This window comes from Pinus tabuliformis, chromosome Q (assembly GCF_031772625.1).
Source record: "Pinus tabuliformis cultivar Carrire ecotype Pingquan chromosome Q, CPIR1, whole genome shotgun sequence".
Lineage (NCBI taxonomy): Eukaryota > Viridiplantae > Streptophyta > Pinopsida > Pinales > Pinaceae > Pinus > Pinus tabuliformis.
The window spans coordinates 558,100,289-558,120,328 of NC_142296.1; the positions used below are offsets into that span (position 1 = coordinate 558,100,289).

The window sequence follows — 20,040 nt, forward strand, 5'->3', positions numbered from 1 at the left end:
GTTGTCTCTAGCCTATTTTGTCTCAGATGGGTACACGTGGAAAATGTAATATTATTTCTAAATATGTTGTAAGTGAATCTCCAAGTGTCATTAGTGGAATATGAAAGGTCATCATGTTATGTAATGAGTTACTTGTAAATAAGTTGAAGATTCATGACGATAGTCAAAGAGTCACAAAGGGGAATGTCAAGGGTCACCCCACCCTTTGTTATAAATAGAGCCTCATAACTCATAGAAGGGCATTTTGGGAGCTAAGATTTTGGCTAGGCTTAGGCTTAGGAAAGGCTTAGGAGTGTTGTGACGAGCCTTGGCTTCTCCACAACAGAAAGAAAGTATACTTCTTTGGAGGAGCAGGTGTTCTTGACTGTAATGTTCCACTATTGGGGCTAGTGGTCGTCAATAGTGTATTTATGGATGGAACTTTCACTTATAATAATAATATCAGAGCCAACACACTTTCATGCATATGTTGTTATTGTATTTGGACTATTCTGGTTGCTTTAGCAATGTATGTTGTTTAACTTACGCATTTTCTTATGAACTACTTTGTATGAAATTGTATGAATCTTGTTGGATGTGTGTTGTTGGATTAAACCATCACTTTAATTTGTGGACTATTCCACATTTTAGCTTGTGATGTCATTACACTCGTGTGTTCCTTTCAAACTGCGTACTATTACAGGCTTCTAAGGGGCACACTTCCTTTTCCTCTCTGTGTGTTAGAACCCCCATGCATCGCACTTGACTCTCTATAAGGTCACACACTTGCTTTCACCCAAAGTTATCATACTTATCTCTGTGCGGTACCGCGGTCAATGCATTACACTACCACCCACTGTTGGGAATCCTACTATAAACTGTTTGAGGTCTAGTTGGGACTTCTTACTGGGGAGATCCCTTGAATGTTGGTGGGTCCAACACAATCAAAATTTCTAGCACTAGAAGGAGGGTCAGATGGAAAGATGGGCCCTTGAAGTCTGTTTTGAATTTCTGCAAATGTTTCATGACTTCTCTCCAAATCACAAACCCGACATGTTTCTCTAAATTTTATGATTTTGATATGTCGACGAGCATTATAGATGACTTGTCCAAATATAAGTTCAATGACAAAAATGGAACACACTTGTTCAGACACACAATTTCCTTTGTTGGCTTCTGTGACATGAAAGATGTCCCCTCGGATGACATTCCCTATGGGTTTTTCGCTTTCACATTTGAAGGGCATGCAAAGCAATGGTGTCACACATTTCCCACAACCTCTATACACTCTTTTGATCACATGTTCAGAGAATTATGTCGTTCTTTTGTTCTTTATAACCGTAAATAATTTAAACATAAAAAATTAAAATTGAGAAAATCACCTGACGAATCCCTTGAGCACTTTCATGATCATTTTATTCATTACTATTATGAATTTCCTGAAGATGAATTTGATTGGAAATTTTTGGGTGAAATATTTCAGTATCTTGTTCAAATTTCTAAGAATCAACATGAGTTAGAATCTTTCAAGCCTCTCCCAACATACTTTGGTGTTAGAGCTTCTAAATCTGAGACAGACAAAGTTATTGTCCCAAGTGACCCTCGATCCCCTTCTCATCAAACAACTCTAACTCCCTAGGTTGAGGTGGGAGAAGTTGATAATGCACCTATTGATATGTTACCATCTCCTCCTACCCCACTTGCTTAGTATTTCTGTGCAGATTTGGACAGTAAGCCTGATGGTTGTCATGTGGTCTTATCTCCTAAACCTCTGTCGTTAGGTTCCTTTGATCCTACGAATTTCATGCAACACGCTTTCATGCATATGTTGTTATTGTAGTTGGACTATTCTGGTTGCTTTAGAAATGTATATTGTTTAACTTACACATTTTATTATGAACTACTTTGTATGCAATTGTATGAATCTTGTTGGATGTGTGTTGTTGGATTAACCCATCACTTTAATTTGTGGACTATTTTGCATTTTAGCTTGTAATGCCATTCTGCTCGTGTGTTCCTTTCAAGCTATGTACTATTATAGGCTTCTAAGGGGCACACTCCCTTTTCCCCTCTGTGTGTTAGAACCCCCATGCATCGCACTTGACTCTCCGCAGGGTCACACACTTTCTCTCACCCAAAGTTATCATAATTATCTCTGCGCGCTACCATGGTCAAGGCTTTACACTACCACCCACTACTAGGACTCCTACTCCAAATGATTTGAGGTATGGTTGGGAATTTTTACTAGGGAGATCACCTGAATGTTGGTGGGTCTAGTGCCGCCAACAGATAGGTAGGAAAACTAATGGTTGTTTAAGGAAGTCCACCAACCAAATCATGCTCATGGAACATGAACATATCACTGTCTACATCTTTGAATTTGGCACTAGTTGAATCTGGCTCTAGGCTCTCACTGCAAGCTCAAGTTATGGTTGTGGCTCAGGCTCATCTAATATATCTTCAAAGCTAGTAGTTAACCATCAATTCCCCCCTGTCAAATACGAGGTGAGAAGATGAAAATATCTCCATTGCAAGACGTGTCAATACTCTAGAATGAAATATGTGGTATGATCAATATATGTTTTTGCTTATTGAATACCATTGCCAAGAAGCAATCCATCCAAGGTGAATATTTTTTTGTTCCGTGAGTCTTGTGTGTGGAACATCTTCTTGAATGATGACCATGTTTTCCGCAATTCTGACAAGGGTGAAGATCAAATCGTCGATCTTTCAAATGGCCAAACTGATCATAACGTTGGAATTTTATTATATGAAGTGGTTATGGAAGTGGAGCAGGTGAAGATGAATTTTCTTGAAGATACCCAACACTATGAAACTATATTGGCTTGGAGTAGTATGGGATGTGAAATGTCACTTCCTTTTCATATTCAAGACTAGTTTTGTGCCTATTGTAAATAACTTCTTCCCAAGTTTTGAAGACAGGCTTAGGAAGTGCAATTGAAACCTTTGCATATTCATGTGAATTTTCTCCTAAAGTGGCATCATTGATCTGATCAAGTGTTGGCTATTGCTGGGAATCAATCTCAAACAAAGAATTATTCTGAAGAAGAACCTATTCATAATGCTGATACTTTTGCTTTAATTCATTTTGTTGGAGTTAAGATTTAAGATGAAAAAACTTAATCTTGTCTCGTGCATTTTGTAAATATATTTGAATATCAATGAGAGTGGCCTTGTTGAGTTTGATTGTCATTACTAGTAGAGAGTATTAGATTTTCAATAGATTCAAGACTTCACCAATTCGAGTCATGTCTAAAATCAAGAGGGTTGTGATTGGATGTTGCTGGTGTTGTGTGATTGCTTCTAGTGATGGTGTTGCATTTTGTAAATATATTTGAATATCAATGAGAGTGGCCTTGTTGAGTTTGATTGTCATTACTAGTAGAGAGTAGTATATTTTCAATAGATTTAAGGCTTCACCAATTCGAGTCATGTTTAAAATCAAGAGGGTTGTGATTGGATGTTGCTGGTGTTGTGTGCTTGCTTCTAGTGATGGTGTTGCATAGCTTGCTTGACATACTCGGGAACAACCTACTGGAGAGTTGGAGAAACATGTTGTTGCATTTATGACTTAGAGACAAGTAATTTCCCATATTGAGATAGTCATTGTTGTGACATTAGTGCCTAACTAAATTAGGGTTGTTGAGCAAGTGGTTGTGAATGTCGATGTTGAAATGAAGTTTGCATATGTTGAGATTTGTTATTTTCCATACCATTTGAATAAGTGGCATAAACATCCTCGACCATTATGTAAAATGGAAGTTCACCGAGGCACTGCTTAATGGTCGAGATACCATTTTCCACGTCAGATAGAGAAAGATTGTACTTTCCAATAATACAAAAGCACATGAAAAGCACATGAACAAACACGAGAAAATTAGATCAAGTTGAAAATTTCTAAAGCCTTATAATTATGTACACCCTGAGCTTATGATTAGTTTGAATGATCTCTCGCAAAAAATAGAATGACATCAATAACGAAAGCAATATTGTTAACCCCTAATAATTCCATCAACAAATGGAAAAATATACATGCAACTTCAGGGAACTTAATGGTGCATGTGTATCGTCTGCACCAACATTTTCTTGTACTCCCCATTCTTCTCCAATTCCATGCTCTGAGTCTTCACAACCTCTTTATTTAATTTCGTGACAACCTCGTCAATATTCATAAGTGTGACCAATACCAGTGCTATACCCATTTCTTCCATATATTCAGATTTAGACTCAACATTTCCCAAAACACATCCATGATCATATCCACCATAACATCCCTATGTTGATTTTTTCTAAGGGATACATTGTTCTTTTCTTAAATAATTTAATTTCTTCATTAAGACATTAAGTTCACCCTATATCATCATTAAATTATTCATATTTACATCATTATTCATCATCATATGCAACTATGTATAAAGAACAACATCATTATCATAGAGACACCAAGCATGCACACATAGAGACACCAAGATTGTTCTAAGACCAGGGAAAAACCCACTAAAGGGAAAATCCTTGCAAATTATTCTTCTTCTTATATCTTCATCGAATGATTCAACAAAAGAGAGTACAATGATCCATATCTTCGTCTATGAAACTAACCAGCAAAACAACTATAACATCCATGAAATGAATCTAATCATGTTTATACTCAAAACCCTGATTTTGAGGACTGTAATGTATTGTCACTTTCTGTAGTCAACTGTTGAACATTGTTGTCACTAAGCGGAATCTTTGGAATACAAAAAATTCATCTTTTAGTCTTGGTCGCATGGAAGAGGAGTTGTGCGAGCGACTATGGAAGTCCTGGATGCTCCATAGTGAACTGTATGAGTGCCACTGGGGACAAATCACTCAGATCTGCCTCAAACCCCAAGTCACACCCTCCAGGCTACTGTTCAAGCAACTGAGGCTGCCTAGACGCACCCTTGACAACTTTGTGCATGCATCTAGGGATCAAACTGTCTAATATGCTTCAAAGACCCTAAATGCTCCCTTCAGGCTTATGTGCGAGTTTCTAAGGCTATCGAGATGCACCCTTGACCACTCTATGCGTACGTCTAGGGTTAAAAATACTCAATTACATGTGTGCGACCGAGAAACCGAAACCCTAGATCTGTGTGAGATTCAATCTTGTAGTTTCAGACCCTTGTACGAAATTTCTCCGTTAGACCTGTGCGAACCAAGACAATAGAAGAGAAGAGAAGATGTCTTGATCAATGTGTTCAAATGAGCTTGAGGTATCTTCTATTTATAGGCTTCCATGAGGGTCCACTTGATGTTGAGGCCAACCTAATCCAATATACATGAGTGGGAACATATATTCAAAAGATAACTTCTTCTTGTCCAAATGAGGTGATCTTTAGGTCGATTTTGGTCCTCTCAAAAATAGGAATATATTTCAATTATTATCTTCATAATATGAGTTGTCCAAATTGAAATTTGACCACATTTTCATAATTTTAACACTCCCTCTCAACTAGGGATAATTCCACTTGTCGATATCTATTCATTGATCAATATGCCATTAAAGTGTCATCACATATCGTCACTGATCATCTCTGTCATGTAGTCATCTTGACATGACCATCTCAAGTATCTCATCATCACAAATCATCAATGTACATCTCGATCTATCCCTTTCTTATTCCTCATTATCTCTTAATTATTCATGCGCATATGCTGAACATTCTCAATTCTAAAATAAGAGGAATTTATCATCGGACTATGGTCTGAAATCTCTGTCAGCGGGCTACTAATTAGAATCTCATCATCAATCATCATCAGAGAGCATATCATCAGGGAGCATGTCTCCACCTGCAAACCAATGATAATGAGGAAGGTCCTAATGGACACTCTTACCTCATGTCCATGACAGTGGGGAAGGTCCTATGGGACACTTTCACCCCATGTTGAGCAATAGGATATCCAAACACACATGGGAGCACATCTTGACCCTGGGATCACATCGGGGAGCTCAAGCTCAACCCAGAACCACATAGGGTTATCTCAACCCATCCTTTTTCCTACTGATCTTCCCATCGATGACCCTGAATAGTCATGTGGTAGAACACCTTCATCATAATAGACTTAGGTTGTACACCTAAAGTACACTCTCAACCCTTTGGCCAAATGGGGAGCGGTATTCTCGACAAGCCCTGCTCATGGGTATGATGCCAACTGGGGTATACTTTCATAGAGCAGACATGGGAGCACCATTCTCCAACCCTATGAAGATAGGGGAACAACATATCCAACCCTATCGGTAATAGATAGGGGTCATGCCCTATTGTCCAGAGTTCCCTCAACCCCAGGATCCCTCTATCTCAATTCCTCACCTTGGGAGCTCAGACAGGGAGGAAGAGTTGGCTCAGTGTCCTCGATCAGCGCTGCTCTCATCATACTCAAATACGGTATCTTCTTGTCTCAATAGCATTTATTTCCTATTCATATAGGACATCAAACCAAATATCATGTTAGATCATAAATAATCATATAAATCACAAAAGGATACCATAATCATTGTCCCTCTCAAGGAGGTGTCAATCACAAGCCTAAGCTTGTCTCGAACAATTGCACTGACTCAATATATGAAAGTATCTCAATCCTAACTATATATATGGGATTCTCTATCATCGCAATGCATCCATGTCATATTCAAATTCCGATTAGACGGATCTCTAAGGAGCTTCTACATCTTGCCTCACATCTAGCCATGTTATCCACATCATACTCAATCTCGGTCGAGTGTAAATCCATGGACCTTTCATCAATAATATCATGGCATATATCATAGTAAGGCAACACTCATAAACAATAATGTCTATCAACAACAATACATCCATGCAGTCACATATCATAGGAGAAATATCTCATGCTTAAAAATATAACATCTCATGCAAATATTTCAAAGAATGTTCAGTGGAAACTATATGTGAATCAAGTGACTCAATCATGAATTTATTCAGGTTCTATGCACATCATATATATGGACAAATTTTCAAAAACAAATCATCAATGCTTCAATCAACTGTTAGCTGCCAAGTCAAGTTTAACAACATCTTTTCACAACATCTTGTAATTCAATCGAATTATCCAAGGATGCATGACCATTATTCAAAAACATTTTTCAATGGGTTTGCAATATATAATTTGTTTTCCAAATTCCAAAAATTGATTCATCATGACATGATACATCATTTTGAGCTTCAGAGGCTATCTCCCTCTTACTTAGATCATCAGAGGCTCAACACCTGTCAAGAGTAGACCATCAATATATAAAATCAAAACCATACCTTGGAACTCATCATCCTAACTTCATCAAATAACTTTCAGATATGGACATATATGGATCGAGGAGCTTGTTGCATGCAATGCTCTCTACAAACATATCACTTTACCAAACCAACTTGCTTAGATTTTCATAAATAAATATTGTACCATCAACTCACTGAAGTTTATAAGCTAGATCAAAACTATTATCAAATTCATCAATATCACAGTATCAATTCTTTCAACTAGGTAACATGTAGAGCTCATAACAAGTTTTGACTTCAGTGATTATCATGCCAACAAGTTGTCGTCTATCATGCAATACCAATCCAAACTTCATCAAGTCATTCCACATAATTATAATACAAGTCATTTATGTCACTAGATATGCAAGTTCCATCTTCAAACTGAATCACAACTGTCAATTGTGCCATGAACAAGGAGGCCAATACCAAACCATTTTCAAATACCCATATAAGTCATTGGAAGTCATTATGCTCATATATCATTTTCATCAAGGAGAATCATCAGTGTTCAAATTGAATCATTTATCATCAAGTCCAAGTTCTAATTCATTGTAAAGCATCAGGTCAAAACTCCAAACTTTTCTCATCTATCTCAATTAGCCAAATCATGTCAAACTCTTGTAACACAAACTATAAACATAATGACATATAGATTTCCCGGTCACTTGCAAACACAAGTTCAATATACATATTCATATTATAGAAAACATTCAAGCTTTTCTTGATTTTAGATCTTTGTGTTATCTACAACACATCTGTAGTATTGACATCATCCAAGTGAACATATGATTTCATGCACAATACTTCATTTTATGTGTTCTGCAGGCATAGACGCATCCATAGGATTTCCTCTGTGTCACTAGGACCCACAGTCGCACTCTTCAAGATGCTATGTGATCGAATGTGGTTGAATCAATCCAAAACTTATCTCTGGGCCTTTGTCACACCCTTGAGCCTTTATTCGTGCGGCTGGAAGCCTATAGTCGCACCTGTAGCCTTCCTTCCGTGTCGCTGAGGCTTTAAGTCAAAGAAAACTCTTCTTATCTCAGATCAGAACTTTGCTTCAGTTCAAAAATGTCATATGCATATCAATCATACTTCAATAGTACATAATATATAATGTAAATGGTAGTATGAGTAAGAACATTGAGGAGAGATTCTCCCTCTGAATGGAAATCCACTTCATTCCTCTTCATTCAAGTCATCAACATGTCTATACTAATGTCATGCAACAGTGAATCAGTTAGATCATAAAATCATAAATATATCCATCATGGTCATCAATATCATGACATCAATCTTTCATCAAGGGTTAGAGTCAAGTGATTAGGAAGCTGACAAATGTAACATCATATTTCAAAGATCCTAAACATAATAACAATTTCTATCAAGTCACTCCATCAAGTTAGGGAATTCAGTTTTACCATATGCCATAAATACATGACCACAATTAGTAAAAGATCTAGAATATTAATCTCATAGTTATACCTCTGTTATCAAGGTTACCATGCTTTTCATTATCAATAGGATCAAGTAAGGTCATTCAATATAACTTTATAAACACAACAAGAGTTTCAACTCTTTTTGCCATACTTTCATCATGTCCATCACAAGCATTGTAAAGAATCAATGAGCTATCCTTATGTATGAAATACATCATGACTTATGCATGACAAGTATCAAGAGTATCATATACTAGATTCAATGTGCTAGCCTTCCTTATGAGATCAATATATCCAACAAATAGATGTTAGCCAAACATCAAGTATACCAATGTATCAACATTAGGTAACCTCATAAAATTCAAGAACATCAAAATGTTCAACACCAAGTGCACCATTTAATCATAGGAAACATAAATCCAAGTCACTTTCATATGCATGTACCATTAAAGAAACATATATTTTCATCATACCTTAGGGCTTACCTAGCCATCCAATGTTACAGCTGAAATATACCATGCATATCTTGTGGTATTCACATACCTTTTCATATAGTGCATCTTTAACTTTCCCATCTCTAGCCATCTTTCCTGCATTTCAAATGGTCCTCAAGAAGGATCCACTTATCATATCTCATCAAGGAGGTTAGAAACATCCATATACTCAAATACACATGCAGTAAGTATAAACAATAATCAGATTCATAAGTCTAAACAAAAGTAAGAAGAATAATAAGCCAAGGGATACTTATCTTCAATGAGAGGTGATCCCTTCAAGAGCCATTAATGTCCATTATCCACCTACCAATGTTGCCTTCAATCAACCAACCATGCCTACTAGGGATGGGCCTCATCAAATCTTTCACAAGCGCTAGAGCATCTTCACATTGACCATACTAGGTTTCATATCTCATATTTCTTTTTCATAATTGAGGGTTTATCTCAAACCCTATCCTCATAATATCCATCAAGCACTAATACACAAATAGTCTAAGGTTTTATTCAAACCCTAGAAATCTTTGAGGTCTCCACCATCCTATTCTTGCTTCCATCATTGGTGTCATAATTGGGTTGATCTCCATGGCCTTTCTTCAGCCCAACTCTTATACCATGTAAATTTTTTCTAAGGGCTATATTGTTCTTTGCTTAGATAATTGCATATCTTCATTAAAACATTAATTTCACCACATATCATCATTACATTATTCAGTTTTACATCATTATTCATTAGCATATGCAACTATGTAGAAATAACAACATCATTGTTATCCATGATAACCCATAGCAATAATTTTTAGTTTGATTAGTTATTTGAGATAAGGTTTTTCATCACCGCTCTTTACATCGATCTGCTACTTTTCTGAAAGAGGTTGTTGTACTTAGAAATAAAGGAGGAAGAATAGGTCCAGTTTAAATTGTTTTGGAGAAATTCTCTAAAACCCATTTCTTTCACTCATCCTTTGTCTTTCAACTCTAGCCACAGTTACCCATTTCCAACTTTAGCCACATTAATATTTCAACTCTAGCCATGTTTCCCCATTCCCCTTTGAAATACTTTAAAACATTAATAAAAACATGCCACAATCCTTTTAAAGGCCCGAGACTCGCAAAACATATCTCTATTGTCCCTTCCCTTTTGCAATAAATATCCTCCCATCTCCCTTTTCCTTTTGCGATTGTGATATTGCATATCGAAAAGTTTCCTGCCTACTGCAATAAAATTCTTCCCTTGCCAATTGCGATTGCACAAGTTCTCTGCCGATATTGCGTTATCGCAAGTTCTCTGCCGATATTGCGTTATCGCAAGTTCTCCGTTGATATCGCATATCGAAAAATTCCCCCGCCAATTGTCATATCCAAGTCCCACTACCACTTCGCCTGCCGATTGTGATAAAGACCTACCTGCCGATCGTGATATTCACTCCTCCCTGCCTCCCTGCTGATCACAATAATTCCTTCCTACTGATTGCGATATCGCAATCGGGGATCGCACAAAATGTAACTCCCTCCTCCCCTGAACTCCCTTTCGACTTGTGATTGTGATGGACCCAAAAGGTTATGTATTATGGTTTTGAGAAATTTTAGGTCCGTCATATTGGGAAATCACCATAAAATCAGTGTTAAAGCCCCTTTTCGCTTTCTGATGGCAATATGCATGTCTTGGTTCCAGATGAAATATCTTATGTATATCATGCTTTATTGAAGTTTTGTGTCCAGACAATTGGCAAACATTATGGGATATGGTAAAAGGCCCCCCTCTTATATTGTGATTGCGATAACAACAGGCTTGGATAAACGAACCAGATTGAATTAGCCCGGAACAACGACCCAAATCAACGAACATTAAAATATCCATTTCGCTTATGCTCAGTGGGACAACGAGGGTGTTTTTTGGCGTATATCTAGCAGCATGGTCATCAAACAGAATGCAGAGAAAAGAGGCTAGAGAGACACAGAGGATAGTGAGACACTTTCATCACGTTTTACCCAGAAACAACACAGTAGGATTCGAAAGGGCCAGATGTTCTAAGTTTCCACAAATACAGTGCCACACTACAAACAATTTTATTTTCCTAAATAGTTGCAACATTTAGATAGGTTCTGTTTAGGTGACTCCTATTTGTCTTCAAAATCTGTTAAAACATAAAATCTCTATGAAGGCTCAATGCTTTATTAATCAAATAGGATTATATCTCTTGATCGAATCTAGCCCAGGTGGCAGATTTTGTAAAGAAGATCTCACTCTATTTATGGGTGGTTACTTAACTTTGAAAAGGAGGGGGATCGATGATGTGAGAACACCACTTTTGTATACTTTTTAGTTAATAAAATACTGTTTGCAACAATACTCTATTTTAACTTGAGATTCATTTTGGTTTCAGTTCCATCCTATCATGCTCCTATATAGTTATCGGTTTTCATATCTTATTTGATTACTTGGAATTCAATGTTATATTGCTCCAACTTCCTTCAATTTTTTTGTGATTACTGTAAATGTCCACATTCACATTAGTAAGATGCCTCAGCTTCCACGTAATAGTGTTGTTTGTAATTGATTTTCTTTAATTGACTCCATGCCCAATGGTGTCCATCCTCACACTCTTTCACCTGCAAAATCACATGAAACACAGAGTTAGCCCTCTATATTTTTGAGCTTATAATAGTAATTTTTTTAAGTATATTGAGAGAGCCCTCTCAGATTAGAAGGGCTAACTTTCAGTTAAAATTTGGTTTGAAATAGTTACACTAGGTTGAAGCTTGACACATCCCAACCCTTTCAAGCCCAGTGATAACAATCATTATCATCAATGCAGTGAAGCATAAATGAATAATAGAAGAAAATCATGCACACATAGTGACACCAAGATTAGTCTCAGACCAGGGAAAAACCCACTAAGGGGAAAACCCTTGCAAATTCTTCTTCTTCTTAGATCATCATCAAATGATTAAGAAAAATAGGGTACAATGATCAATATCTTCGTCTATGCAACTAACCAACAAAACAAATATGACATCCATGAAATAAACTTAATCATTCTTATACTCAAAACCTGATTCTAAGGACTATAATGTACTGTCACTGTCTATAGTCAACTGTTGAACATTGTTGTCACTAAGTGGAGTCTTCAAAATATTGAAATTTTATCTCTTAGTCCCGATCGCATGAAGGGGGAGTTGTGTGAGTAGCTATGGAAGTCCTAGATGCTCCTTGGTGAACTGTATGTGTGTGACTGTGGAAAATACATTCAGATATACCTCAAACCCCCAGTCACGTTTGAGGCTTCCAAGACGCACCCTTAACCACTATATGCATGTGTTTGGGGTAAAATATACCTAGTTACATGCATGCAACCAATAAGCAGAAACCCTAGATCGGTTGAAGCTTCAACCCTGTAGTTTCAGACCCTTATGCGAACTTTCTCCGTCAGACCTATGCAAACCAAGACAATAGAAGAGAAGAGAAGATGGCTTGATAAATGTGTCCAAATTAGCTTGAATTATCTTCTATTTATAGACTTCCATGAGGGTCCACTTGATGTTGATGCCGACTTGTCCAATTGTACATATTCATAGGGCTGACCTGATCCATTATACATGAGTGAGAACATAAATTCAAAAAATAACGTCTGCTTGTCCAAATGAGGTAATATTTAGGTCGATTTTGGTCTTCTAAAAAAGAGGAATATATTGAAATTTTTATCTTCATCATATGAGTTGTCCAAAGTGGAATTTGACCACAATTTCATAATTTAAACATTGAGGTATTATAATCGATCTAACATAATGAGCTTCACATTGTTGTCATTTGCGATAACAAGAGTTGGCAATAGGTATTCACCGCCGCTCAGATCACAGTTGAGGCCGATGATAGACTCATCAAAGATGACACATACTCATACATGACTGTAGTTGATGACAATTTCAACAACAATATAATGATCTTGATGCATTTTCCCCTCTCGATTCGGTTAGATCAACAGACCTTCTGAATCATCTCCAGAACAAGCATATGGAGTAAATATCTCAAGTTCGACACAACTTTGAGGTTCCATAGTAAGTAACCGATTTCACACTCCAACACCAATTGAACATGAATAAGAATTTAAGAAGAAATATCATGCACTATTGATAGGGCCTCTTCAATCATCTCAGACGCATTGACAAACAACGACTCTCCCTGCATCTAAGACTTAAATCTAAGGGTTACCCCCTTGATGTACTCATTGGGATGTTGGAGGTTGTTTTATAGGTTTTAGCGGATGATAATCATTTCTGGCGGGACCTTTCCCTTGGTGTTGGTTTTTACAATGACGTCGAAATATAACAGAAGCAAGTTCTTTATGGTGTGGTCATCTAAGGGGAGTATGTATCTAACTACGGTTATGAAAAATCGTGGGAGAATATTAGAGAATAGTTTAGACAAGACCTTGTAGTCATTGTTAGGTGCAATATTTTTATGATACGGAACTACATATCACTTGGTAATGTAGCTACTTTTATAATTCATTTTCTCTTCTTGAAAGAAAAGAAAAATTGTGGGAGATTTCCATCATTCAATAGAAGCATTATGGCCTTCTTCATGACGTCGATCTTGTGGTCGACGTAATTTCCTTCTAAGGATTATTTTATCTCATTTTACATAACAAACATCCCCTTTCCGAAGTGGAACCACAAGTTGAAATATTTCTCCATCTTCTGGCCGTCGAGGGTTTCTAGTGTTTCAACAACAACAAATATGAAGTTCGAGCCTCGTTGAGCGTTGTTAGTTAGAGTGTGGACATCTAGTTTATTTGATGGGGAATAGGAATGAATCATAGATACCTCAGGTATGGAGAGTGAACTCATTGAGAGAGAGGTACCACAGTGCCAAACTAGTGCAACGTTAGGTTCACATTAGGGTTCCTACCAAGGAAACAAACAAGCTGAGTGAAATTGAGAGAGGGATCCCATGGTGCCAAACTAGTGCAAATTTAGGTTCCCATTAGGGTTGTTACTAAGGAAACAAAAAAAAACACTATGAAATGGTTCATACTGAGGTAATTCAAGAGATAAATGACCGAGGGTAGAGAAATGACCCAAGATAGTGTTGAAGAAGTGTCAAGCTTGACTAGAGTGCAGATCTAATAGGCCCAAATCTGATGTTCTGCAAAGAGATAATAAAGAAGTAGGGCTAGAATGAAAGGCTTGAAATGTAGAACATCATACAGATAAAGTCCATGGTGAGGGCACCTAGGTAGAGGCCACAAAACTAGTGGCTCAAGCTATTCAACAGTGTAGGTATACACTGCTTTGATACCATGTCAAAATCACAAACAAAATAGACAGAAATTAAGATAAGCCTAAGATGCATTCAATTAAACATATGGTACACATGAAAGAAAATCTCAACGACCCTTGGTTTTCATCTTCCAAGAGGTATCTTCGACTTCTATGATTGTTGGCCTTCACTTCAGGCTTTTCACTTTCCTCGTTAAGTGAATGTGCCAAACTCACATGACCCTAAATGATTATGTTTCCAACAAATTTAGATATATAGATATATATCACTTGATTCTTAGAGAAGGAGCTATTTAATATGTAAAACCATCATAAAATATACACCTAAATGTAGTAGTACCATTGTGTAAGTGAAGGAATTACTTATGTGGCCATCATAGATGAATCTAACACTTGCACTAATAAACAAACTTAATGCCCTTATATTACTTTATGTTCTTAATTATACTTCCCAAATGACTAATATGAAACAAGATTAGATAACCATGTATCAATCAAATCAATCATAAGGGTTTACTTCCTCCCTTATGTGATAAATACTTGGAAATTACTAAAAGGGGGGAGGGGGTTGAATCGATAATTGTGTCTTTTCAATTAATCAATTCAACTTAATTTCCTTTTTCAAGTATTTTATTTTGAAACTAATGGCTTATGTATATGTTTAGCTTTTAATTGTTTCTTTTTCAGTTTACAGAGATAGACATTTTCATATATAAACAGAATCCAAAAGCATTCACACAAGTGAGACATTAGACATGCAACACATGAATTCACCAGATATAAGTGGAAACCCGTTAAGGGAGAAAACCATGATTTCTTTTTTGGGTTAAGTGATGTGAAGGCAAGTTCCTACTTCCTTATTACACTATATTTTTTGTAGGATCCAACCTATAGGAGGCTTTTACCACAATTTCTTCTACAAGCTTCAACCTGCAAGGAAACTCCACCTCATAAATTTTCTACAAGCTACAACCCACATGAGGCTCATACCTCAATAGGCTCCACCCTATTCTTTATCAAGCTCCAACATGAAAGGAGACTACAATCCTCAATAAAATTATAAATCAACTTTATTAGTTACCTAGTCTTTGTCTTTGTTCTAAACTTAGTTTTTGTCCTCTTTTCCTACTGCTTATCCTTGAGTCTCCTTCTTTTCTACAAATATGCTCCACTTCTACTTCTCTTTCTTTGCTCTTCTTACCAGAATGTTCATGAACACTCTCATGCAAAATATTCAATTCTCTAACTTCTATTTCATTCAAAATGGTATCTTTTATATACAAAGAAGTTCTGATTGTTTGTATTCCATGCAAGAATTCAAATTGAAGAGTCATCACTTGGTCTTCTAGTGATGTTCACAAGATTCCTCTTCATTTCCAAATCTGAAGTCATTTTAGTATTTTTGTAATATTAAGAGTTGAAGTAATATAAGCTAGCAACAATTATTGCACTATATGGCTTTGAAATGTAAATTCAACATATAATATTCAATGAAAATATCAAGTTCTCTAAACATTGTCCTTCAGCTATCACGTGCCATGTATTTAATTTGTTTATAAAATATGTATTGTATCATTGGGCTAGCCTTCATTTTATCAACCTCATACACCATTGTGTAGTCAACCTTTGCACGTCACATCATTTAATTAGCCTTTGCACATTAAGCAATCAACACAATCAACATTGCAACATCAAGTAACCTTAACATCAACCTAACTCATCAACCTAACTCACGACCATTTGACATCAATGCCAAAATTTCCAACATTCTCCCCCTTTGTCATTGATGGAAACAAGGTGTTACTCCTCCTTTTTGTCTTGTTTTTTTTTATCCTCCATACCTCTGCTTACCTCCCACTTTGAAATTAATGGCAAGGGGTTTGGAGACAATAAAATTCTCTAACTGTGTAAAAAAGCCTTGTGTAAACTACTCAAACCCATTAATATGGTATAATTGGAACCTACATGGTAGCAAAGAAATACATTTTCACTTGATTGAGCTTCCAATGCCTCAATTCATGAGCAATAACTGCAACAAATTGCTCCTCGTGAGCTATATGGACTTCCTTTCTGCACAATTATGAGAATTGTTGAAAGGCCCAGATCCACAATCATATATCTTGTTGATTTTCATACATCAAATAATACATTGGCCCATGCATTTTCTTACAACATACAACTTCCACATATAACCCCATTCATGAACTAGGCACCGTGCGTACAACTCTATTGATTTAAATAGATAGTAATTAATAATGTGTGGGCATGTTTAATAACCATTTTTGGCTTTGGAAATTGATTGCTCACAATGAAACCTATATATAACACAACTTTAAATCAACATTACTGTAATGAATCGTCCATAGAATAAGGGGATGCTAATAATATTGAGAAATATCCAACCATCTTTACTAGGTAAACTTCTTTCTCATTGAATATGTAATCTACTTCAAAATATTGATGCTAAATATTGTTCTCCTTTGATTATATGCTTGATATGAACATATAACCTGGAAACACATTGTAATGGGGATTCCACCAATATGACACAATTTGCTTCCAATAACATGCATACAATTGAGTAAAAATACTTTGTGAAAACTAGGCTGAAAAATTCAATGACTTCAACCCAAGTAATAGAAATATTAACTCTTGAATCAAAGCATTTGTTCTCTTATAAAATTGGAATAAAGTATTCAACGAATCAATGCAACACGTCAAGTCTTCAACGAATCAACAGAACATCCATAGTCATTGTGAACCACATTGCATTTGGTTGAGAAGAATCATTTGCACCATTAAACATTTGGTTGGGAAGAAATAATGTATTCAATCTTGGAAACTCTTAGATTTTCTCCCTCATGCAACTGTTCGAATTGATGAATACTTGACAATGAATAGATAAATAGTAGATAACTTTGTTTTGGTGTTGACTAATATCTTTCCACCAATCCGACTACAACATTATATTTGGTTTAGAGGTTGTTAAATATAGTAAACTTCCTATCATAGATCTGTAAAGATTTTGATCAACATCAAGTGATTCATCATCTACATACAACTTGCATCCAATATCCATAGGGGTTGAGATAGGTTTTCAATCTTCCATTTTGAACTTCTTCAACATATCCTTTAGATACTTCTTTTGAGAAATGAATATACCTTCTAACTTTTCAAAAATTTATAGCCCCAGGTAAAAGAGTAAGCTTCCCAATCATTGACATCTTGAACTTAGACTTCATCTCATTAGCGAACCACTGTACCAAATAATATTTATTGCTTCTAAACATAATATCATCCACATATAAATCCGCAATTCGGAGTTCATCTTCACTGGCCTTTATGTAAAAGTTACTATTAGCTACACCTCCCTTGAAACCCTGCTTTTGAAGGTACTTGTCCAACCTAAAGTACCATTCCCATGGTGTTTATTCAAGTCCATACAGTGCCTTATTTAACTTGCACACATCATTAGGATTATTTGACAATAAGAAGCCTTTAGGTTTTTCTATATAGGCTTATTCTTCAACTTATCCATTTAGAAAAACAGACTTTACATCCATCTAGTACACTTTGAAATATTTATAACAAGCAAAGGCAAAAAACATTATGATTGCCTCTAACCTTTCCACTCAAGCAAAAGTTTCTTCATAGTCCAGTTCTTCTACCTATATGTAATCCTTGCATACCACTCTTGATTTTTTTCTAACAATCTACCCTTGTTCATTTAACTTATTTTTGAATACCCATTTTGTACTAATGATATTCTTTCTTATTGGTCTAGGTGTTAATTACCAAGTATTATTCTTCTTAATCTGATCTAGTTCTTCGTTCATAACATCGATCTAGTGTTTCTCTTTCCTGCTTCTGAAAAATTCTTTCGTTCAAACTTTGATAGCATTATGATTTGGTCTTTATTTGTTGTTTTTTCAAGTTTCCTCCTTATTTGACCTCCTACATTTTTATCATGAATAATTTGACTATTAGGGTGATTCTTTTGTACATACCTTGGTATATCTTTTGAATGGGTCTCTATCGCTTCCAAGTATTCATCTTGTACTCCTTCTTCTTCAGTTACATGCTGATATGGAGGATTGATAAAACCTATGCTCTTTTTTTTGCTAGCCATCTCTTCATCAACTTTCACATCTATACAATCAATAATCTTATGCATCCTTTTATTATAGCACATGTATCCTTTAATTTTTATTGAGTATCCCAAAAATATTCCTTCATTTGATCGAGCATCCAACTTTCCTAACTTTTCATCACATTTTTTGTTAACACTTACTTCTAAAAACTTTAAAATGTTTGATGTATGCTTACTTATCATGCCACAATTCATATGGTGTTGTTGCCACACTAGGTGAAATAATATCTAAGGAAGAAGAAAGGCCCAAAAGGGAAGAAGCGGAAAGCTACATGGAAAAGAAGAAGAAGATTGAAGGAAATAGGAGGCATAATGAAAGAAAAAGCAAGAATGGGATTTAATGAGAAAAAATGCAAGGGATGCAAATTGTTGATGCTGAGGAAATAATTGTTGATGATTTATTGGTAAAGAAGACAACAACACATCTTGTAGACATTGTTCTTCCCAAGTGTGTGCATGATCTCAGTAGTCAGGAATTCTTTCCAATAGATGAACAGATTCTAACTTAGGCATTGCAGATGCATAGTATTGATATGCGATAAATTGATAAAGTGATTAATATGGCACAACATTTGCCTCACATTTTGGATCTCTATATTGGCTATCAGGGAAATTTGGGACTCGATACAACTACTTGCAACAAGTTGTTACCCTTAAATCAGTAAACAGGTAAATGGAAGGAGATGTTTTTGTGGGGAAAATTACGACGGAAAGTTGCAAAAGGATGATGGTGACTTATCACCATTTAATGAGAGAGGAGAGACTCAATCTTGAAATGGATACATACTATGATGAACAAAAAGAAAAACAAATAAGGATGGTTCCAAAGACTTTATCCCAAAACATGACTATGGAATCTCATGATGATCATGCATGAGTTGTACATACTTTGTTGATATTATAGTGTGGAAAAGGACTATATAGGGGTCCAAAACTAATATTTGATTTTCATGAATTTGTCATGTTTCTAACATTACTATTTTAATGCAAATGTGTGTAACCATTGTAATTTGATTGCAGGTAGAAGAAAGGGAATGAGAATGTTGACCTACATGGAGGAAGCTAGGGTTGCTCACAGAAGTTGCACAACTAGGGTTTCGACAAGATGGAAGCCAAATTCACACAGGCTTTTAAAACTAGTTGGTAATACCAAGGGCATAAGATCAATGATTGGTTGGACGCAAGTGAGGTGTAGTAGCAAGAAAATAGACATGTCTTATGACTTGGTAGTAGCATTGGAAATGAGTACTCTAGAGTTTTAAAGAGCCCTCTATACTCTCCTCATAATTTCCCTTCCCTCATAATGTTAACATTTCTCATCATGATTCCATCACATATGCTGAGATTGATTTGAACATGTAATATTCATTAGACAC

General features: G+C 36.0%; 1 pseudogene; it reads right to left on the reverse strand.

The window, feature by feature from the left end:
• Window positions 1–3,633: 3,633 nt before the first annotated feature.
• Window positions 3,634–18,643, reverse strand: LOC149220655 (coatomer subunit beta-2-like; annotated as a pseudogene).
• Window positions 18,644–20,040: the final 1,397 nt, after the last annotated feature.